Source organism: Tympanuchus pallidicinctus, unplaced genomic scaffold (assembly GCF_026119805.1).
Source record: "Tympanuchus pallidicinctus isolate F22 unplaced genomic scaffold, pur_lepc_1.0 scaffold26, whole genome shotgun sequence".
NCBI classification, from domain to species: Eukaryota; Metazoa; Chordata; class Aves; order Galliformes; family Phasianidae; genus Tympanuchus; species Tympanuchus pallidicinctus.
In genome coordinates this window covers 4,368,221-4,392,952 of record NW_026294743.1, presented here as the reverse complement: position 1 = coordinate 4,392,952, position 24,732 = coordinate 4,368,221, and the positions used below count along the sequence as shown (strand labels likewise).

The 24,732-nt window shown below is 41.4% G+C and overlaps 1 protein-coding gene across 4 annotated transcripts in view; it reads right to left on the bottom strand.

The window, feature by feature from the left end:
• Positions 1–24,732, bottom strand: part of MAML3 (mastermind like transcriptional coactivator 3) — a 242,708-nt gene that overhangs the window by 203,535 nt on the left and 14,441 nt on the right. The window contains exons 1-4 of one of the 4 annotated variants that reach the window (XM_052690046.1): positions 16,429–16,930; positions 12,495–12,686; positions 10,714–10,805; positions 4,922–5,031 (exon numbers count right to left, since the gene is read on the bottom strand). The gene's annotated coding sequence lies outside the window, so the exon portion shown is untranslated. Of the gene's footprint in view, positions 1–4,921; positions 5,032–10,713; positions 10,806–12,494; positions 15,729–16,428; positions 16,931–24,732 lie in introns of those variants that run through there. The other 3 variants (XM_052690045.1, XM_052690047.1, XM_052690044.1) reach the window with 3 other exon arrangements.

Below are 24,732 nucleotides of genomic sequence, written 5' to 3'. Positions count from 1 at the left end.
TGCCTAGCATTTCTGTTAATCAAAAGCCCCTTTTCAAGTCTGGTACACAGAAAACAAGGAACAGAATTAGTGATCACCGGCAAGAAGAGCTTAAGTGAAATGAATAAAATCACATAAGACGGTTCAGACATTTAATCTCAAGCACACATAATTCAGTAAATTTATTGGCAAAACCAGCATTTAGATGCCACAGCAAAAAACAAACGAGCAGAAAAAACAATAAAATACTACATGCTGGTTTTTAGTCATCTTGAAAAAACAAACAACCAAACACTTTTTGTCCTGCTCTTTCTGAAGACACCCCTTTCAACTCGCCCTCCCTGAAGTCAAATCACGTTGTGTTTAGAAAGCACGCTTTCTGATTCCCTGAGGCCAAAAAAATGCTAAAGAGATAAGACATTAAAATAACCTGAAAATCCTTAAAAGGATCCTAATTGTGCTTGGTCATATTAAGCAAAGTACAACGAACTGATAGCTCTATTGAAAACCAGCCCTGCTTCCAGGCTATTTCCAGAGTCACTAAAGTCACTAGACAACATTCATCAGAAGTCTAGGACGCCTCTCATCTTAGCTCAGACTTGCAGTTAACTAATGGTTTACAGCAAACAACAGCTGATTAGATTCCAGTCAGACAGGAAAAAAAAAATCTTTCTCATAGTATGAATAGTGAGACTTTAAATAGATTGCTTATGGAAGCTGTTGAGTCTCCATCACTGAAAGCTGTGGGAACAGGATAGACAAATTTGTCTGTAAAGACATGAACGTAATTGATTTTGCTAACCATGGAACAGGGGATGGATTAGTTGACTCTTAAGGCCTCTTCCAGCCCTAACTTGCTGTAACGTTATGATTACTTGGGGAGCTTGAAAGTTACAAATGTGTTGTAGCAGTTAATAACTTCATTTATTTAACCCTGACTTCGATGTAAGAAAGTTACATACAAACTTCAGTGTTGGATCAGACCATGGGTCCATCTATCACAGAGCTCTGAGCAGAAAAGCAAGAACAGGGCAAACACACTCACGGCCTCCCAGCCTCCAACCATTTTCAGGTTAGGTTATGTGATTATCTAGTTAGTACACTCTACAGCATCTCTTCCAAGGATTTGCTCTGACCAACTTCTTTTGGTATACATCATTCTTGTAGTGGCAGAGAAGGTGAAAAGCCACTCCTCTGTTCTATAGGTCTCTCAGTTCTGCAGATACCTTCTTACATTTCCCCAGTTGTATCTTTCCAGAGTTTTGACGATTCCACGTGTGGAGCTCCTCATATGTTGTATGGAAGTCACAGTATGTGACTAATCATCACCTCAAGAATATTTATTAGTTCTAGCATGCCTTTTCAAGATAGAACTGCATGCAGTATTCAAAAGCATGCAAACCTTGGATTTTTACAGTGACAAATGGACTCCAACAGCAACACAATGATCCTTTCCATTTTGTTCTCTCTTTGCTTAGTAATAAATCCTAATCTAGAACTTTTTTTCTTCTTTCTCTACTAAGCCAGTATTTTCATGACACTGTCTACCATAACCAAAAGATATTGCTCCTGAAGACCTTTAGGCCAACTTAGAAATGACCCAAGAAGTGAAGATAGGATTCATCTTCCCTGGATGTACTACTCTACCTACCTTTATCTACACTGAGGTGCACCCATCATTTTATTGTACAGTCAGTCTTACAACGTCTTGCAATCTGCCCTTACAATCCTGCATTACCTCCTATCATCAGCAAAGCTTTGCCACCTCACCAATAACTTCCCTCCTCCAGGTCACTGATAAGACAAGGGGTAACGGTTTTAAACCAGAAGGTTGTAAGTCACAGAGTAGGTTTAGGTTAGATGTAAAGAAGAAATTCTTCACAGGATGGTGAAGCACTGAAACAGGTTGCCCACAGAAGCTGTGGATGCCCCATCTGTGCAAGTGGCCAAGGCCAGGCTGGATGAGGCCTTGGAACATTTGGTCTAGTGGGAGTTATTGCTGACCATGGCATGGGGGATGGAACTAGATGGTGTTTAAGGTCCCAACTTAAGCTATTTTACAAGCCTGTGATTTAAGACTATAATGGTACAGGTCCCAACAAAGACACCATACGGAATTTCACTATTGATCTTCCTGTTAAAAAATGAACTTGCACTTAAATCCAGTGATGGTCTATGTTGAGTTCAAATCTTTCAAATCATCTTTCAAGGCCTTCCTTCTTATGTCAGCAACAGTCTTATCTTGCTCAGTTTTCTGAAACACTTTGATAAGTTCTGTCAAGTCTTTTGGAAATCCAAGTTGACTGCATCAGTTAGACGTTTTCATCTACATGTCAATGACTTCTTCAAACAAGTCCAAGTTCTTTGTTAACTCTCACTAATTAGATCATATTTATTCAGGTAGATATTAATTCGATTGCTTATTACAATACCTACTTGTTCACCCAGAACAGATGTCTAATTTTATTTTGCTGGATGCCCCTGGAGCCTTTCTTCATGATCGACATCCCATTTGACACCTTCTGATTTTCACATAGAGAGGAACAACAGAGTGACAGGTTACGTGTTGCCATTGGATATTTCATCCCTGAGTTCTCCTACAACTCTTAATAAATTCTTCAAATCCTAGAGAGTCATCTCTTTTGTATTATTACTTTTTTCAGATACAATTCACGAATAATACTCTGTGGAGCTCCCTGAATGCCTGAAAAGGGCCCTGGTGGGAGAATTTCCCCAATTTATTCCACAGAGAACAAGGATACAAAGAGTTCAGGTTCTTTCCAGTGACTCTGTCCTCCCTGAGGGTTCATTTTATACCCTTTTTATATGCAGACTCACTTAAAATGTTTTTCCTCCCTGATGTGTGGGAAGAAGGATATTGAACTGCTCTGCCTAATTGTATCTTTAGTACTACACCTGTCAGTGTTTATGATCCTTTAACTTTTCAACATTTAGGTAGGTTTTCGTGTTTCAGAATGACTCTTCTTTCTGAAAGCTTCTCATTGCTCATCAGCCATGATCTCTTCAGTTCACTCTCAGGAATGTCCAATAAATGATGCACACAAGCACTGTGCTTCCTGCTTGCTATTCTGCAGTCTTCATGACCTCTCTACAGATGTCTTGGATGTCACTCCTTGCTTCTTCTTGGTAAGTTTTGTCATATTGAAATGAATACAACAATGGTGGATATTTTGGCCTCTACAGCTCTCCAAAAATATTGAACCCAAGACTGTTGCAGCCATTCTTGAAGAGAAGCCTTAAAGTTCAGCATACATATATACACATACCTACATGTGTATATGTATGTATTCATTACATGTAACAGTGCAAATTGAAATACATGACAAGTGTAGCTGGTAAAATAAGAAGCAACTACTGAAGACCTTCTGGTTCTTCCTTGATCTTGTTTCAGAGTTTGCCAGAAACATACACTGAAGATAACTAGTGTTCATTGCTTGCAGCTCTCAAACCCTTCTAAGCATTATTACTGTTGACAAAATATGGGCCATGGAACAATGAAGTAACAAAGAAAAAATGAAGTAACAAAGAAAAAATGAAGTAACAAAGAAAAGATAGTGCCTATGATTCCTCATTTCACTCTGCTACCTCGACAGTCATTTTCACCTTCCAGGTGAACTAGTAACTTTGCAGACTATTGAAAGTATTGCCTAAAATCCTGCTATTTCATAATTACAGTTGATTTTATGATAGTAGATGTGCTCAAGTGGGGTGTTTACATCCCCATTTTTTGTCCATATTTTGTCTGTACTTAATAAATACTTGTGTTGTAGCAATATAGCAGCACAATTTTCATGCAATAGATATTTTAAGTTGCTTCAGCCTGGTTTACATTTCTTATCTCAGCAAGGTACTCTGATCAAGTAAGGCAATGCAGACAAAAAACCTGGTATTGCCATGAATTATGAGGAAATAGCCAACAGAAATCTAGCACTTCTGACCAAGAATACCAAAGCACTGTCTTTGCATAAATACACAGTCTAGTAAAAACACCTCTAAATAGAAAATGGTAAAAGAATTTTTAACTTTTCCATGGCATAACATGGAAAAGTGTCACATGCACAGCTTTTTGTTTTTTGACCTCTTCTTTGTTCTATGAGACGTACAGTCATTCCCTTCCCACTTCACCTACCTATACTTGCAGACTCACGTTTCTTCTATCAATTTGTTACCCATACAAAACTTAGAAAAAAGAAGTGTTTTACTTTTGTGTGACTCGTTCACAGGAAGATAACCTGTTAGTGTGGTCACTGTGAATACTGATGTAAACTGTCCTTGAGTCTCCACCATTTTTTCACAGTAACTGGCATATTGCTTCTAGCTCAGCACACTGATGGATCAGTGTTTAAGGATAGAGTTACTTGTCTCACTAGCCAAGCAATTTGTATTTTCAAGACATGCCAATGATAGCATGTACGAAGGTAGTATTCTTTCATTGCAGTTTTTTTTTAATTTTAATTTACATGTCAAGAGTGTGTATCACTTTGTGACTAAATAAACAGTCCAGGAGAATGTACACAGCTATACTTGGTTATTCTTTCGTGGCCCTTTAGCATCATTTTATAGCAATGACACTGAGAACCCAAAACCTAGCTATACAGTTTCCCTGCTATTCTGTATTGTGACTGTCATCTCTCCCACACTGCCTGGTAGGGTGACTTAATTAGAATTTCATCTCCAAGACGCTGTAACAATAGAAGTTTCATACTTAACCAATATTTAAAATTCCCTTACAGTCATTGCTAATTTACTGTCTCTTTGCTCTGCTGAATCAGCACCTCTGAAAGCAATGTCTCCCCTTAATCACTGAGAGAAAGCAGTGCCTCTGCAAGGGCAGATCCAGCGGAGAACAGGATTACAGTAGACTGACAGCAGCTGTATCACCTCCTGTGCAAGAGCTTAAAAATTAGCTAAAATCACTAACCTTTCACAAGGCTCAGTTCTCTGTTCAGCCACGCGTGACAATGAGTTCAGCGATCCCGCTTCAGCCTCCACAGAATCACTCGTGTAATTTGCCCTGACTGGCAGATTTTGCTGCAGAGAAAGAATAAACACGAATTAAAAAATTAAAGCGAGTTTTTGTCAGGTCGAATTATCGAACATCGATAAACTTCACTGTCAGAATCACGGAAAGCAAATTCAGATCTGAAAGTTGGAACCTTTGTGCAAATCCCACGTGGGCAGAATCCAAAGCGGATCAGAAGGCAGAATCTGCTCAAGCACCATGCAAATGAGCACTCAGTGCCACTGTACTGTGAATGAGACGGCTGCACACTTATGGACCTCTACTTCTAGAACTCTACTTCTCAGAACGCATGGTGTCTCCCCACCCACAGGAGGCGCTCCCAGTGCTGCTCATGTGGATACAGCAGGCTGCTTTCCAGCTCAATCACGCCCTGCATGTGGGGAAGGGTGAAGCTGCAGTCCTGCTTCACCTGTTGCCACAAATTCTGCTGTGCTGCACAGAATCAGAAAGCTAACAGCCTGTTTCTGGACAGTAAGGAAGGTCATGCTTCCGTCTTTTCCATGAAGAAATGCCTCCTAGACCGTAAGGAAAATATCAATAAAAATCTATTCATGCACACGTAATGGAAAAAACAGAAAAGAATAAGTATAAAGTGAGAAAAAAGAAAAAATGACAACACTTTGTCGAAATTCTCTTCGCCCTTGTTTTGGGTGACTGCTCTCAGATCCAAGGCTGAGCCTCCAATATGAAATCTATTATCATTCAACTCCTATTTTCCTTTGGCAAATACTAACCTTTGCATAGTTAGACCTATTTGAAGGTAACCATACAATGATGCACCATCACTTCAAAGTGTGAACAGAACTAAAAAGAGAGTATGTTTGCTTTTGTGGCCCAAATGAAGACACAAGCCTGATGAAGATGCTTCCTGTATTGTGCATGCTTTCAAGAAAACATGCCCATGTACTTGTGCATAACACCTGCTACAAAGGGATGTAGATCCCAACTGGAGCCCTGTGCAAGTAACATAAGCACTGTAAAACTTGCTTATACCTGTCACCGACTGCTCTTTCTAAACTAAAGAGCTTAAGAGTAGAAAAAGAGAAACATGGGAAGTTGATTCGTTTAACATAAACATTAACTTCAACCCTTTTTGTAAGATTGAATTGTCTTGCTGTTAAAAAAGCACGTGCACAGCAGATATTAACCAAGATGAAGCCTGAAACACCCGCCACATTTGCAGCTCTTCAGGTTATATTTAGCACTCCACAGCTACGTTAGGAACCCTGCAAATAAAACTCTACCCAAGGCTCCCATCTTTGTGATTTCAGCACGAAAACCATTTCTGTTCCCAACAAATCAGAGGCAAAACCTTACCTGAAATCCTGCCAGGCTCGCAGCGTATATCAACCCATTGCATACTGAATGTAACACACAGCAAGTCCCTGCCTTGTGTAATGGCACTCTACATTCTAATCTCAGACACAGATACTCTGCACTAGGATATGTATTCAGTTGTAGAAGAAAAATTAATTATTCTTTTCCCTTCTCTTAGATACGTCCCCCACATCCCAGGCTACGGACCCAGGCTGGCGTTAGTGTGCATTTTTCTCTCTGGTTCTTGGACAACCGTGTGTGCTTTTGAGCAAAATAGTGCCTCTGCTGCCAGGGACAAAATGCCCTGCCATACCCCTGTGCTGGAACATAAAAACTGCCTTTCAGCCCACTTCTCATTTTCCTCAGTACCACATCTACAACTCTCATTTAATGACCAAACAATAAACAAAGCGAAATAAGGACAGCAAATCCTAACTTCAACCTTCGGCTAAATCTGCCAGGCACATCAGACCCGATCCACTACAGGCTTATTTTAAAACTGGGTGGCTGAAAGGTGCCTCAGGATTTATTTAAGGAAAACAGATTGTCTCTGAGGCTGATGCCAAATAACTCATCGCCCGAGTTATCACTCTTCAATCAAAAAGTAGATGAAGAAATTACATAAGTCATTTAGACAGCCATCACCGTGGAGTTACGCTGGGCTCTCATGTCAGTGATGAAACAGCCAGCTTCTCTGACTGAGGTGAGTTATTCCCCTTATCGCCAGCAGAGCTGCCAAAAGAATCATCAGGGCTACAGGCACGGAAAAGATGAGGCCTCTCCAAACTCAAGTGATAAAAACACAGTGTTTTAGTATTTGATTTTCGGCGTTATAATTTAAGTTTAAACAAATTACAATATTAAACACAGTTAGACGACAATGTGCTCACTATAAACTCAGACTTCAATTTCTTTTCCAGGACAGTGTCCCCATCGCCCCAATCTCTCTCATAACTAAGCCCACGTCTTCTAGCCCTGACAAAGCCAGTACAAAATATTGGGTGTTTTATTATTACAAGTTGTACTTGGGTCACTTTGGAGATAGATTTTCTTTTCCTCTCCAGTAATAGTAATGACTTCGTACAGGAAATTGGTCCATTTTTGTCACACTTCAACATCTCTAGAAAGAAGCCACATGTGATAAGAGAGAGTACAACTGTTTGGAAATATAAATCTACCAAGATTTATTGTCTTTAAAATATCCTAAATAGAGCAAGAATATTCTAATTCTCTTGTTTAGTTCTAAAATCTTCTTTTAGAAACCTAGCAAGGTCTTTTAGAAAGCAAGGTTTATGGTCCTGACTTCAATTTGAGCAGAATCTCAGTTAATAACATTGCACACATAAACCCTCTTTTAACAGTCCATAATATTGAACCGAAGACAGGATTGCTCAAGAACTTTGTTATTCTTTCTCCCTAATAAACCAGCATTACAGACTTTCAGCAGGTGTCTTTAATAGACACTGTTATTACAAAAGTATTGCATGAAATAAATTCAGACCATTTCTCCAGCATTACTCCTCCTCCCATTAAGAGGATTTCTCCTGCATCTTCACCTATTTATGCCTAAACAAAAACTCATCCTCAGACATCATAAACTGTCAGCATCCATACTTATTCCTTACACTTAAAAATCTGCCACTGCTTCCAGTTACAGTGAAATCCCCTTTCTTTTCTGCTTTTTGTTTTCCTTTTACAGTTTTAAAAGCTGTAGCAGTGTGTTTTGGTATGAAAGGTTCTGTTCGTGAAAAGTTTTTTTGGTTTCTTTTTTTTTTTAAGTATGGAAAAATCTCACTGTTTCAGTTTCAGGTGTTTTTCTGTGCTTTAATAACTCAGTGACTTCAACAACTCAAGAATGGAAATTTTGTGTTAATTTCTTTCAACATATCAGCTAAGAAATATGTACTATGGGCATTGTTACTGTGTGGGAAATGTTATTAGAAGCAATTTCTTGGGGACAAATCACACCAAACAGGTGACATCTCTAGGTCAAACAGTCAGTAACACTGTATGCCCAAGCCAAGTACTCAAAGGCACCTTGCTTACTTATGCACATCCCATGAAATAGTGCTTGCTTCTCTAATGTAAAGATACAGTTGTTGGGATTTTTTTGTTTGCTTGTTGTAAAATCTCCAGCAATCAGGTTATTTATTCAGGTAAGTGCAGAGTTATGACCTACAGATTTTTCTTTGCCTGCCATCTGCACGGCGGACCAGGCCTGTACATAAACTAGGAGATGCTTGAGTACTTTTGGGCTCCTGGGTCTTGACTGCATCTTTACTCCACGCTGAGGTCAGCCTCTTACCTCCATGGGCTTCTGTCCACAGAAACCTAATGCGTGGTCAGAAGGAACGGCAGCATGTTATTGGACTGGTTAGGAGACAAGATCTAGGACAACCTTGAGAAGTGTCCAGGGATGCGACAGGCTTTGGAGAATTACTCCTCTGGAGTAGTTCTGCTGAAAGCCCCAGAGTTATTTTGTGTTTATACACAGTTATAAGATATATGTTTCAACCAAGTAAACAAATAGACGTTAGTCCATCAGCAGTACATCTTCCTAGATATTGTGCATCAGAGTGTACTCATTCCTAAATATTTATGAGTGAAAGAAAGTGGGGAAAAGACATCACAGTATCTAGAGACTGCTGGGGCTCAATCTACCTCCTGATCGCAGGCCCCTTAAACTCAGCTCAACTCCTAACTCCCCCTTGCCTCAGTAAGGGTTCCTAAATGCATTAAAAGCAGGAAGACATGCAACAACTGTCAGCTAGAAATACTGTGATACATAGTTTTATGTGTTTGCTTGATGGTAGAATACTTAAAGATGCTCATACAATAAGAACCCTTAAGAGATGGATTGTTGTGCAAATCTTTAAAGAAATGTTCACAATACCTTGAGCATCATAACTTCTTACAGCTGTTAAAAAAGAACAGTTTAAGGCAATCATGAGAGTCTGTAGATGAAACTGGAGTAGCAGAGCCTTTTTTCATAGGTACAGGTAATTCCTCACAAGCAACTCCTTAGCTTTGTAGCTGAACAGTCACCAGCTCAAGGTAATAACTACACAGCAGTCCTTGTTTTTAGTCAAGCTACCAGAACTTCAGGCTGCAGAAAAAACAGCCGTTTTATGGTAATCATTACTTATGTTAAAATTTCAAGCTCTTCAAAAACTAGCAAGAAACCTTAAAGAATCTGAATGCCGTTTTCTTCAACCTCATAATTGGGCTTGGGGAAACCATCCATGAAAATTGATAATAAGCTATGGAAAAAAAGAAGATACCCCATACTCTTTCGATCAGATGAATGCATAAAAATATCTCCATGGCAAGCTGCGGCTGCTCCTCACCAGTTACAGCTAGTCTCGGTATTATCGGGACCACCAAAGCACCCAATCCCCTCTTCTATCTTGTCTCTACCAGGCATCTTACACTGCGATGAGTTGGGAGAAATATGAACAAGTAAATCTTTGTAGATTCTGTTCCACTGGCATTTTCTACTGCCTTGTTGAATTATCTGATCTTTCTGCAACAGCCAAACAACACAAACACAGAAAACCGGTACAGAAAAATCCACACGGCTTACTGCACAAAACAGCAGCAAAGAACGTATGAATACAATCCTGGGAGCCACTCAGTGCTGCAGCTCTGCCCTGCCTCGTCACCTCCATATAGCTGCCTCACCACATACAACACTCTCCCAAAGTATGAGGTATGAAGAACAGCAGGAATTCGCTGCAGAAACTGAAAACTGCTGATGTGATGATGCAGCACCTGAAATAATCAGACAGTTGATGAAGTAAGAGCTTTCAGATGGGTGGCCCCAAGAAATGTCTACGTCTGGGAAACAGGAAAAAAAAAAGATGACTGGTCTGAGTGCAGATGCAGCCTCAAATATGATCTGGCACAGCAGATTATCTTGCCCACCTTTACATTTTTTCCTCTTTTATTCATTTGGCTGCTTCATCTGCTGAAGACATAAATCACGGCTGCCTGCAGGGGCAAAGTTTAGAAGGATGCAACCACAGGCCAGGGAGCTGATGACTGACTCTGACATCTGAGAATAGCTCTGAGTAAGCCACTGCTTTTCTATCAGGACTGGGATCTGTTTTTTTCCCTCTAGGTACACGCATTTCATAGCAACACGTTCTGTTGCTATTTAGGATTCACTGGCCACTTCCATTACAAATGTTCTTTCCCTGAGATTTATAACCAAAGCTTTTGTTACAAAGCCCAACGCCAGACAAAACTTGCCTCACTTGGGGTTTTGTTGCAAAGCCAGGACTAGAGCCAACTTCACACAAATTTTCGCATTTCTTTTGGTGAGCCTGAAACAGTTGCATCCTGAGACAACGAGATGTTAGAACAATACATACCTTAGGGTCTGGAGTCAGCAAACACTTCTTCACTCACAGTTAAAAACAAGGAATCCTTTGCCTTCAAAGCAGAATCAGTGTTGAATGGAGGGCTAAATCCGGTGATAGAAACCAACGAAAACGCTTGCGTGAACCCCAGCAAGAATCAGAATAGCTGCATTTTGAGCAGCTTTATTTATAACGCTATAATTTTAAACGGTAACGCCAAAAATAGTCATTGCAATATGTCAGTTCAACCTAACTTTTTTTTTTTCTCCAAGAGAAGTAAATCACTCCAAACTTTTTTTTTCTTTTTTTATAGAGTAGTAAAAGAAATAATAAATAAAAAGTTTTCCAGCTAGTTTTAAAGGGTTTTGTGTTATACATCTACCAAGGGACTTTCACAAGTAGGTAACGATCCAACAAGGCAGCCGGCCCGAGTAGAAGATTATCAGGCTCTTGCCCTCCCCTTCGCTCTGTGCCACTGCTTTTACTCTCTCCACCTCCATCGTATCCATAAAAGCAGTGGGTCTGCAGCCAAGCACTGCACGCTCCCCACAGCCAGCAACTTCCTCTGAAGCTGCAGCGCGTAATTACAACCAGCTGTGCGGACACCGCCAAGGAGGCTCCCAAACTCGTGCAGGAAAAGCACAGAGGGAGCAGCGATCCCCCCTTTCCTGCAGCCGCAGATGCTAAAAAGATAGCACGCTTCAGCCTCCCTCCCTCTTCTCTCCTCCACTAAACCCATGTGTTTGAGGGAAGAAAGCCTCCTTGCGGCCCCTGCCGCTCCCTCGGCGTGACCTGCTGGAGGCCGCCAGCACTGCTGCTTCTTCCCCAGGGACAGGGCTGTGAGCCACACCGTGAGGCTGTGTGACCCGTACAGCCAACAACCCCACGTTTTTAGGCTCTTCCTGTGCTGCTTGTTAGCTCTTGGGAGTTTCATCTGCAGTGCAGTTATCTTTTTAAAGACTGAAATCCTTGCTGCCAGCCCTCAAAGTACCCAGTAAGCCTAAAGGCCTTCGGGGCTCTTGGACATGGGATATATACAACGGTGCAATCACCAGATTAATGCCCTGCACTTGCACAGCACCAAGATCACAGCACACAGATGAATACTCTTAATACCAATTTAGACTAGAACCTAATTTATAACTAGAGAAAGCAATATCAGATGCATTGAACACTTTGCTCAAAACAACAGAAAAATCTATGAAAGAGTTGGGGACAAACAAGTCCTGCATTCTAATGCTTACATCATGTTGGGATTGCACAATGATAGCCTTCCTCTCCATGATAACCAAAACTGCAGCCTCAGACTTGCTAGGCAGGTAGTGAGAGCTAAGTGAAAGAACTGTGCACCACATGAAATCACCCACCACTCCCTCCTACAGGATGCAGAGCTGAGCTTTGAGGAGGCCCTCGTAAGTGTCACTATTCACAACCAGTAAATTCTACAGAAGCGGAATACAGAGGGCTCCCTAAAGCCATAGCATATATAGAATCATAGAATCACAGAATGGCCTGGGTTGAAAAGAACACGATGATCATCCAGTTTCAACCCCCTGCTGTGTGCAGGGTCACCAGCCACCAGATCAGGCTGCCCAGAGCCACATCCAGCCTGGCCTTCACAGCTTCCAGGGATGGAGCATCCACAACCTCCTTGGGCAACCTGTTCCAGTGCATCACCACCCTCTGTGTGAAAAACTTCCTCCTAATATCTAACCTAAACCTCCCCTGTCTCAGTTTAAAACCATTCCCCCTTGTCCTATCACTATGCACCCTCATAAGCAGCCATTCCCCACCTGTTTATATGCCTCCCTTACAAGGCCACAATGAGGTCTCCCCGGAGCGTTCTCCAATATGATCAGGGCTTTTGGGTAGCACGTTGGATCAGTCACATCCAGGCACTGTGTTTAACAGCAGTACATGAAAAGCAGCCTAAGTGATGCCCAAGTGATTTAGGAGCACAGTACATTCTCAGAATGGATTTCATACTGTGGAAACTTAAAAACTAGGTAAGAATATTTTTCTTTTCCTCCAGTATGGAGTAGCAAAGCCAGAACAGTACATGAAATCATCATGCCAAACACACGATGGTTTTTTTTGTTCCACAGTAAAGTTATGTAGCTGTATGGGTATCCTATCAGGTTACCTGTTTGCACTTTCACCGTGGGTGTAAGCATGTCTCAAACACTCCAGCTTTCATGCTGTACTTTTGTACTTTTCCAACATTAGGTACACAATGCACGCATTGCTATTTCTTTGCTTATTACTGCAACAACAGGGTGGTGTTAAGAGCTCTGCATCGTCCCAGCTTCTCAAACCATAGCTTAGCATATTAGCTTTGGCACTAAGACAGGCTTAGGAAATTGCTCTCCTCTGTTTGTCTTGCCTGCTCTGTTTTTTAGGTTAAAAAAGTATGTTTATCCTGATTCCTTTCACTAATGTAATTCCAGCTGATCCAATTAACACTGGCTAAAGAGGGAAGCAAAGGGTTGTAAATTGTGGCAAAAAGGGAATGAATGAGAAGAGATGAGCAGATGGAAAGAAAAAGGAGTGGTAAACATTAAACTGTCTTTGCTGTTGGAGAGCGTACAAGGGAAAAATGTTCTCAAAGAGTTCAGTTACTGGTAAATCAACTTTCCTCCTTCAAATACTTATCTCTATTACACATATTCCATCTCACATGATTTCAAAGTGGCAGCCAGAACCTTGGAACTGTATGTCAGGGCCCTAAGCAAAAAGCACGGACTGAAAGGACTCATTTACCAAATATAATATATGCACCTCAATTCTCCACACTGGTCTAACACATGGTAGAAGAGCAGGTGGCTGCCTGGAGCAGAACAGAGATGCTCTAAAGGGCAGCCAATAGTGCTGCTCAGTCTCCAGCAGTGCAAACTCCACTGTAATGACGGCTGTTTTGTTGAGTGCTGTGATACAGTCCAAGACCCCGTTAAAATGTGTGGGGTCAGAAACTGGTGTGACCTTTAAGCAGTGGAAATCAGTCATTTTTCAGCCAGGGAGACAGAACTCTTCTCATATCACACGTGCATGGTACATTTCTGGGGGACCTGTGTCACTGCACCTAAGCTTCAGTGTTTGAAATGTGCAGCAAAAGGATTAAGAAGTTTGGGAATGACAACAAGCTGATAATCAAGACAGCCTTGTGTCTTCCAGAAACCTCATGAAACATTCCCCCCATACAGACTCTGCAGTAATAAAAGCAAGGATGGCTTTCTCCAGAGGGAATTCTGTCAAACCAGGAAATCAGTGTCAAATATACACCCAGGATAGGAGACAAAAGTTAAAAATCTACAAGAGATAAACTGAACCGAGGTCTTACTTATATTCACTTTTTGGCTAAGAAGTGTGAAAGCTACTGACATGCCTTGCCGAGGGCAGAACGGTCAACTGTGGAGATGCTTGTTTGTTCCATGCCAAGAGAAGCACAGGTCAAACCCCAACAGCTGAGACAAAGAGAAGGGAGAACACGACTTAGCTACAGCTACCATACAACTTAGGTCAAAGACCCTCAGGTCTCGTTTAACAAAGTACAAAAGAAAAGCACTAACAGACTGGAAGGGGACAGGGGGATTGTAGGAAAACAGTTCACTGAAAAAGGCATGAAAAACAATCAAGTGGGCTTTGAAAGAGCTGAAGTCCAGCTTAGGCTGCAAAAGTACAATTCTGAGTTAAAGCAACAGGGAGAGGGAAAAAGAACAGAGCAAAGAGAAATGCACAGCACAGCAGAGCACAAGGATAGGCACATGTACATTCCACAGCAACGAGAAGTAAAATACAAACCTAAGCACCTGAGGTATGTAAAGGTGTACGCAAGGAAGCATAATCCAGAGAGAACAGGAGAAAAAAGTGCTGTACCCAGAACAGGAGACTAATTCCTACTGCCATGTAGGCTGATGCAGTTTATGAAGGGCACAGGGTTTTAAGGGGAAAGTTCACACATGGACAATGCCACTTTGGCAGCAGTTTTTGCACTGTGTCCATGAAAAGTCAGCAAATGGTGAAGCAGCAGAAGAGGATGTCTAGGCATAAACATATACACCAAGACTGTCTGCCTCTTTGTTTTGCACTGCCTCATTAAGCTCAAGGAGGGAAGGTTTAGATTGGATGTCAGGGGGAAGCTCTTCACAGAGCAGTGAGGTGCTGGAACAGGCTGCCTGGAGAGGCGGTGGATGCTCCATCCCTGCAGGTGTTCAGTTCAGATGGGCCCTGAGCAGTCAGCTCTAGTACAGATCTGGAGGTTGGTGGCCCTGCCTGTAGCAGGGGTTGGAACTTGATGATCCTTGGGGTCCCTTCCATCCCAGGTCATTCAATGATTCTATGATGGAAACTCCAAAACTTTCCTGAGCTGCCTGTTTCAACGTTCAGCTTCACAACGAAAAAGCCTTCTTAAAAAAAAGCATATAAATGGAATTTCTTGTATTGCAATTTGAGTCCACTACCTTTTATGAAAGCAGTAAAATCTTTTTGCGTTTTTGTTTTTTTCCCCTCCATATCTGATACGAACTAGGGAGTTTCTTATTTTTAGCAAAGGAACAAAAGGTAAATTTCTATCAAGATTTACACATGTACCAGCAAGTCTCTCCAGACAGTCTAGCAACAATTGTCAACGGTGTTGTCAGAATTTGGAAAACTAACAGGTATCTTATTTCAACAAATGCAATTTGATTGCTAAATTCAACCTTCATGAAAGGGAAATGCAATTGTAGGCTTGGGGCCTCTTACCCTTTCCACCAAAAACCTGATAATTAAAAGCTGGTAAAGGCTGATGGGAGTGATAAAAATCTTGAAAGAACTTAGCAGCCTTCAAAACTCCCTCATCTCTTGTATCTCTACTCCCCTTTCCTGCAAATTTATCCCTATGGTGATTACGATGAAGATTTCCACTTGAAAGAATGATTTTTTTGCTTCCTTCAAACTCTACAGAACTGCTCAACATACAGCCACTGAGAATTTGGTCTTGGCTAACTATTTTCCTCCGCTAGTTTTTGCTCTCTGCAAAGTAAAACAGTTATCACAGATTTGGCAGATCTAGGAAAGTTTTAGCAGAGTAGGAAAGTTTTTTTTTTACACTCTTTTTGTATCGTGAGCCATTAGTAACTTACCCTGAAATCTGAATGTATGATGCAGGAGACAGTTTCTGGCTAAACTGGCAGGCCTGGTACTTAGAGATCATCTTTTATTTCTATCTGTACATCCTCAGAAAATAATAGCCGCAGTTGCCCAGTGACAGCATTTTTATCATTTTCTTCCAGAGAAAAACTGAAATTTCAGTTTTTCATGAATTATGAAAAAGTCACCGTCATAAGAAGACATCCTGAAGAAAACTAACATAAGGCAGAAGTGCAACGTATATAGAAAAAAATCCTTGCTAGCCCATAGGCTAAAGGAGAGGTGCCAGAAGGCTGTACGGACAGACTATGCATGGAGAGCTGTTCTGATTAAGGGACAAAGAACACAGCTTGTTAGGGATGTCAATATCAAAGAGTGACTGGAATTACTTAGAATGGTTCAAGGTAATAAATCTTCAGCAAATGGAATGTACTTAAGAAAGGAGAAATTTAGGTCAAATCTCAGGAAAAGATTTCTAATAGTGAAGAGCAGAAGGTTACGGAATATTTGCCTGAAGGAAGACACACAAGGCACATCCCCGGGGACATTTAAAACTACACTGGAAAAAGCACTGAAGTATTTGGTACACAATAATCTTACACCAGGAAGGAGAAGGGCTGGATGATCTAATTGGGCTTTTCCATCTCTGCTTGCAGTGACTCAGTGGTAATTCCGCTGGCCGGCTCCAGTTTCAAACAGAAAAAAATCCAGCAGCAACTCTAAGCATCTCCTGCTGAATGCAAATGCCACAGAATAACTCACCCCGGGACAGAATGCAAATGTTCTTCAGAAATGAAAACAGATCCCATGCTTTAAGTTCTCTTTACGTGAACATGTCTAGCTTATAAAGAGAATTAAAGATACATATACATAAAAGAACAATCCTTGTGTAGGCATTTCTGTCAAGGATCAGACGTGCTCAACACGGCTGTGCACATTAAAAAATGGGAAATACTGAATGGAAATTGCACGGATTCTGTTCAGTTCAGGTCGATTCTGTAGGTACGTTACAATGTTGCTCAGCATGGAGAAGAGCCACAGAATTGGGCTCTGTGAACTTTCAAAGGCAGGCTTACGCCTTTCTTGCTTTTTGCTTTTTTTTCTAGCTGACACCGAGGGGATAAAGGAAAAAAAAAAAAAAAGAGATGGTGTATTTTACACAGGCAGATACCTGAAAGTCTTATTCTTTTCACTTGAAACAGCTGCTACCTGGTGCTGCTCTCGGTCGGGCCGTGAAGCTGCAGCTGTGCGCGCAGCCCGGCTCCAGAAGCAGCAAACTCCCCGCCGCCTGCTGCAGGCCCGCCGCCTGGCGGCACGGCCAGGCCTGAACCCACATTCAAGGCCCTCCCAAAACGTTACTGAGCGAATATTTACCAAGCCTGCCCAACTACCTCCTTGTTTATGCCCTTCCGAAACACAACCATGGCCCGTATTCACTGGGACGTCAGGACACCCTGCGTGGCACTGGGATTATTTCCATGTACCTTGCGCGCCCTGAGTGCAGCTGCATGTAAATGTCTGAGAACACAGTCCTAAGAAAGTCATTTGAAAAATAATTTCCTCTTCACATAGCAGCTGCTGAGGTAATTAAGTCACTAATTCTTGGCAAGTCCCCCAGCTCCCAAGGGCCGCTTGCACGTGGCAGCATTTGTGGATGCACACAATCCCCAATTCCAAACTAGCTCCATGCAGCCTTCCAGTATTGAAAGGGAGTTCATAAACATGAGGGAAATCAACTTGGCACAAGAGTAGATAGTGACAGGACAAGGGGGAATGGTTTTAAACTAAAGGAGGGAAAATTTAGATTGGATATCAGGTAGAAGTTTCTCATTCAGAGCAGTGAGGTGCTGGAACAGGCTGCCCAGAGAGACTGTGGGTGCCCCATCCCTGGAGATGCTCCAGACCAGGTTGGATGGAGCCCTGGGCAGCCTGGTCTGGTACATGATCCAGTGTCTGGCAGCCCTGCCTGTGGCAAGGGGGTTGGAACTTAATGATTTTTCAGGTCCCTTCCAAGCCAAGCCATTTCATGATTCTATGATTAAGTCAACACCCATTGCTAACAACACTCATCTCCCCAGAAATATTATGCAGGCATACATCAGAACTGCTGCTATATAACACTGCTTACACACCTCCTTAAGACAGGCCTTCAACTCTCATCAAGTTGCAAAACTGCCAGTAAATATCACGCAAAATACAAGGCTACTGATACCAGAACTAGGAACAGGCTCAAATTTCTGTTGTCCCACGTGTGGTCACAAAAGACAATCGTGTCCAATTAATGAAAGATGAAGACATCTCCATGCGTGAGTGTGTAACGATGCAAACACTTAAAAGGATGCCCACGTGTTAAGAACTAAGACTAGGATTTTAGCCAAAAGACCCATGTGTAAGTCCTGATTCATCTGGATTTCTTTTAGAAATGCCTTTTGTGCTTACTACGCTACAAACATTTAGATTCAATGAAGTCAGAGAGAACCGATGAAGCCACATCATAGCTAACAAACCAGCAGGGCTTCTGATCCAGTAGTCTGCTATTTCATAATTTAGGGAAGTTAACCCTTTCTTTCCATCTACCAGCTATACTTTCAATACTGTTATAAATGATACTACCTACAGCATGCTAGGATACTTCACTTACCAGATACAACTTTTTTTTTTAATAACACATTAATACAGCCATAAAGGATCTAACAGAAAGTCAATTCAGCCCATTCTAACTCCAACAGCAGCCAACGGAGGTAGCAGAGAGAGCGTACCACTGTATTCTTGCCATGTTCATAAACTGTGGCTCACAGATTTCCCTGAATTGAGGTTAAAGGCTTAACAGTCCTCAGTCTTTCACCCTTTAAAAACGTGCCCAGGCACTAACCTGCCTGCCATACTTCCTGAAGAACACAGCATGCTAAAGTAAGTCATGCATAGTTTCACGCCAAGTTTTCGAGATCAGCTGTGATGCAGAACAGATGAACTTTTGAAGAATAATTAGATAAGCTACTTAATTAATTGAGTGAGTTTAGATTCATTAGAAAAACTACTGAGGTCATTGAAAGCCAAGTAAAGAATTCTGCAACAGCAGCAGGTATGCAAAGTGTCAACACTAGAATTAGAAGGAAAGGTGAAAAAAAACATCTCATGATAACAGAAAAATCCATTTAAAATTGGTAAATTATGATTAGTTATGGTAAGCTACAGAAAGGCAAATGACCTTGGACAGAAACTAGCTAAAAACGTTGCAAAATCATCTCCGATTTCTGAGAGAGCTGGAGACATCCAATGTAAACACAACCACTGTCACTTCTGCCCCTCATCCCAAGACTAATTCTTCTTAGACAACAAGGAAGTTTCAAGGAGACGTGGTTCTGCAATACCCTCAACTAAACTGGAAAAAAAAGAGCTATAGATCCTTTTTAACGCATCAAGGTATAGTAGCATGGACTCATTAGAACATATTTGTAAAATGAAAGATCTGGCACAGCAGAATGCTAGCTCTCATGGATCCTACGGACCAAACACTCATAAGTGTTTGGAGTTCATTAAAGTGGGGTCACAGTGCACAGCTGATGACATTTCTGCACAAAGAGCTGAGTTGCACCCTCAGAATGAACCATGATATGAACAGAAGCTGAGCAAGTGGGAGTGATCATGGCATTTGTGGTCTGAAGAACACAAATATAAATGCAACTCCCCATTTAAGATTATCATACAAGTTGAATGTCTGCATTTTATGCAAATAGCGAGAAATGAATTGTAAGGTAAAAATGGTAAACGAGATAGAATATGAGAAAATAAAGGCAAAAGGCTCTCAAGTTTTCAGAGAACTCATCCAAGGTTGGGTTAGACAGCTTTTGAGAAAACTAAAGGGAAGTAAACACATGACAAATAAGAATCAGACAGTAACTTTCTCAGAGAACACCAACTGTTTTTCAGAGGGTTATGTTACAAATGCTGTAGGATGAATTCTGTTTCAATTTGTATCAACATCTAAACACAAAGGTTACAACTTAGCTGGCAACATGTCAGTCCTACGCAGGTAATTCTGTCCGGAGAGGCTGGCTCATGCAATTGCTGCTGCTTTTACTTGCTTTGAACAGAGAATATTCTCTTGTTGACTGAAGAATTATTTAGATCTTACATTTTTGTTGAATCTACGTTTGTTTGAATTTTAGATTATAAGCTAAAGGATAAAGGAGCACAGGGCTCCAGCCAGCCACCTCAGTCCCTAGAACTCGTGAGGTTTGACTATTTGGGACTGAGTGCCAGCAGCTTCCATGAACAAATGCTTTTGAACTGAGAGATACATACTAGTTTTATTATCCAATTAACTCAGCTCTATGACTATATTGGACTGCCTGCAAACAGCACTGCGCTGTCATGGTGCAGGGCTCCGATCCGTTAACACTAAAAATGAAGAGAGGATATCAGTTATGTGATTTGTGTTATCTGTTACCTAAGTAGTTTAGAGAATGGGCCATATGGAGAAGTTCAACAGCTGCCTGTTGTGCAACATATTGAAAATAGGAGTCACTATATTATAGTATGGCTTCAAGTAAATCTCTACAATTACTTTCCTTATACGCCCAGAAGGATTCCCTCTTCAGAAAGGAAGAGTGTGATCACAGGTAGTTCTCGGGCAAGAAGGAACAGCAAAGGTGACACACAAAAAAAAGAATCTTTCAGGCTAGTTGAAAGTATTTTTCCATTAAAAATAAACTCGCCTCCTTGGTAAGCAGCTTCAATGCAGGACAACGACATCAAAGGGAAAGAAAAGACTGACGTGTCCTAAAAGGTGACGGTCAGCTCAGATACCTAAGTTTAAGGGCATGGTGTGAGGAGGAGCAGTAATGAAAAGAGCAGACTTCAGTGAGTCTGTGGGCAAGAATATGTGTGATTTAAGTTAACAAGAAGTGAGAGGAAAGGGAAGAAATTACATGTGAAGCAGATTTAAAATACACAATTGGCAGGGACAAGTACTGAGCTTGTGAACAAACAAACATATAAAAGAACAGAGAGATACAGAACGTTACCATCCTCCATGTCAAATGATCTTGAGTTGATAAACCAGAACTTTGAAATAATCAAAGAAGTTGATAAAAAGAAGTTGTCATCCTTGACACAGCATTGCTTTAATTGCTGAAGGTCAGTCCAATTGTGAAATACAAAGTATTAGCTCATACTCCGTAACGATCATGCAAGAATTTATGAAGATATTTTGGAAAGGAGATGTTCCATCTGGTTTTGACTTTCTCTGATGAAGAAGTCAGGTGGCCAGGGAATCGACACCGCATGGGAAGCTCTCCTTTATATAATAAATTGTTAACATGGGTTTCAGCTATTTGTGAAGAATGGAAAGTCCAGGGAGAGTTGGATTTCACCCAAGAAGATTACGGACTGTCTTTAAAGTGAACAGATACGTAGATGGGAAAGAAGTTAGGAGGAACAGCCAAACTTGATCGACTGAAGCTTTTAGCAATCCTGGGATAAATCCAGGCGAGATCTCACTCTCCAAGCTTATACCAGGCTGCACTTAAGTGGTGGTGCTAGGAGAACAACATCGAGATTACTCAAATTCAGAATAAAGCAGAGGAGGCTGGCTTACTAAAATTTTGTGAAGGACCAAAGGGCAATAAAGAGCTTCATAAGGCCACCGTCAGAGCAACAGGATGATACAAGCTGGATATCCATCTCTACTTGCAGACAGATTTCTCTGCAATAAACGTCACAACAAACAAAGCTGCGATTCTCCAAATGTATTAGAATCATATTATAAACAAACACAGGAAACAAAACAGAACAACAGTCTCCTATTTCAGAAATCCTAGCCTGACTTTTAACCAGACCTGTACTCTAACAAGCTGTCTCCCTTGCCTTTCACAGATAACACACACTTCATTGGTTTTCTCACTTGCAGCTTCTGAAATCCAGTCACTCACATCTGTCACTCAGTGCCTTAGACTTGACATCAAAGTCAGAAACAGACAAATCTCTTATCTCCTGAGCTGGTTTCTCCACAGGTCTTTGCTTGAGGACCATGAGTAACAGCTCCTATTATTGCAGTCCTCTTGCTGCTCAAAGGAACCCGTTCCATAAGGCAGAGGAAGACGTGGTTTGGCATGCTCAATGATTTATCTGTGTCTGGCTGGGATTTCAGACACACTCCCTGGCTAGGTCCCAGAATGTCACTTCTGAGGATGACTTAACCCATGAAGACAGATAGAATTAAACAATTTATCAGCTGACTTGCAGAACACATATACCACATACGCATATACCTACACCATATACCTGTTTATCAGAACATTCTCAGGAACCAAACCTGAATGGATTTCCATTTTGTTCAAGTACCTCCGAAGTTTTTTTTCCCCTTCTCTCCCAGCTCTCTTTTCAGCAGCTCAGGAGAGGGTGTTTCTCATTTGCCCATGCTGTGGAGAGGCTAGGCTGGAACACGAACATTTTGTTCTGATTCATTACTACAAACGAAGTTTGCAAATTACGCACTATTTTAGCACCAAGGAAGCTTTTAACTGCGCTAGAGACTGATTCCAATCTCCATGCTCTTCCTTTCAGGGGACTAGGATATTTCCATTCCTACAAAGCAGGGAGGAAATACGACAACCACACATTTGTCAGCAACGACATTTCACTTCACAGCCACTTCCCTGCTCTTCACAAGAAGATAACAAAGCACTCCTGATGCTTTCTACAGACACCGTAAGCACGATTTTGCTTATGCCGTGAGTTAAGCACAGCAGCTGTATCACAGTACTAGTTTTCCCATCCATGTGACAGTGAGTCCTGAGAATTCCTGCATTCACAGAACACACCACAGTGGTACACTTTATCTCCTGCCTAAAAAATTTCCTTCACACAGCTACCACTGGAAATATACTGCTGTAAACTTCAGAGAGTGCAATTAATTTCTGCACTGAGAGTTCAGACCTCGAGCAACATCACTTGCGTCCAATGTCAGCCTGAAAGCTGTAGGAATGGCGTCCAAGATCAAAAGGACTCTGAAACATATGTGAGCTGCAGGAGCCACAAACTCCCTTTTCAGTACTGAAAAGTGCTAAATCATGCTGTTGACTCCTAGAATGGTTTCCTTTTTTTCATCCAGCTTCTGCAGTGGCTTTGAAATATGGGTAAGCTCACCAATAAACCTTCTGTAATGGGAATGAAGTCCTTTAAAAAAAAAAAAAAAAAAGAAAAAAAAAGAACAATCAACTCTACAGATCTACGAGTTTTGGGAGTCTTGGATGGTTCTGCAGAACTTCAACGCCCCACACCCCAATCTTTTCATCCAAGCAAATTCTTGGCTCATTGGTTATGCATAGGGCACTTTCTCTCTGACAGAGTACCAGCCCTTCCTTTTGCTGTCACTTGAGACTGGTGGCTGGTAGGCTACCCTACATCATCTGTGAGAGCACTGATTCCTTTCCAGAGGCGCAATAAGCACCAAGGCATCTTCTAGGAATGAAAAGGCTCTGCTCAAGTCTCTACAGAACCATTAAGTATTGCCCAAGCCTAAAAACATTAATATTGCCACAGGCCATATCCTGCTGAGAAAGAATCTATTTCCTCATCGTTTACAATGATTTGATTTTCAATGGTCCACAGAGAATCTGAGGCTGATAGCTTTTTTCAAGGATGTACAAGACTCCAGAAATGGCCGACAGTGCAGTTAGATTATTCTGACAGATTTCCCCAGTGATCTGAAAAGCTCGTGTCCTCTTTGCCACTGTTTAATTAGCCAGCCTCTGCTTCACACACCCATTCTGTGCAGGAGCAGTGTAACAGAACTCACGTCTTTGTTATGCTGGGCATAAACACTCTGATTCCCAAATGGAGGTCTCAGACCATTCCGTTGCAGCTCAGCTGAGCACTCAGCATGGTGCCAGATGCACTACAGGACCTCAGCTATCCCCAGATGAGCCCACGTTGAAGCCACTCCTGCAGCAGCGAGGTCCTCGTCTCGCTGACCTCAGCCAAGCACTGTGCCCTTCAAGCTGTGCTCAGCAAAGCATACTTGAGCTGCCGGTCCCCTAAGCGGGAGAAGATACGCACTGAAGGAGATAGACTAGCTTTGGGGTTGATCCCAGGAGATGCAGAGCTGATCATATAAATGCCTAGGGCCACAGAGACTCTCATTGTTTTGTTAAATTGGACCCAGAGTAGTAAAACATTTTATTCCGAGTGTACTTTCAGACACAAATACATGCTGCGCTCCTCTGCTCTCAGAGATCTCTCTAGCACTGTGTTTTAGTTTCCATGTTCTTAAACAGAGGTTTCCTTAATTTCAGCACAAAGACTTTGAGAATCCTTCTTCTGCCTTTAGAGAGGATATTACATAATTTTATTCACTACGCTGTTCTGTAAATTTAGCTCTTCATATTCCGAAATCACAAGGATAAGTGAAGTTACATCATGTGAATTATGAAGCAATAATGTCTTTAGTTCTGTCCCAATCAGAAGTGTAACTGTTTAAGGCTTGGAATAATCATGTTCAAACGTATTCAGATTATAATTACTTTTCTTCTGATAATGATAGCTTGTCTGATTGGATGATTACCTATTTGACTTTGATAAGTCTCGAAGGTCAGAGAACATAATTACCTACATCTGTTTTCTAAGAAAAATAAACTCTTGGAAAATAATATTTAAAGTGGCATCTGCAAGTAAGTGCTTTAGAAGCACGCTGCTCATGTGAAAGTCACAGGCAGACAAATAAAACAAAAGCCTGTTGTCAAAATACCAGGTTATCACCCTTGCTTTGTAAATAATACACAAGTTTTCTTTTGTTACTTATGTAAGCGCAAGTCACTTGTCTGATGAGAATATATTTGAGTAGACATTAAGAATAAAAATAAGTGAAATAAAACAATGCCTGTGCTATACTTGTTTCAACAA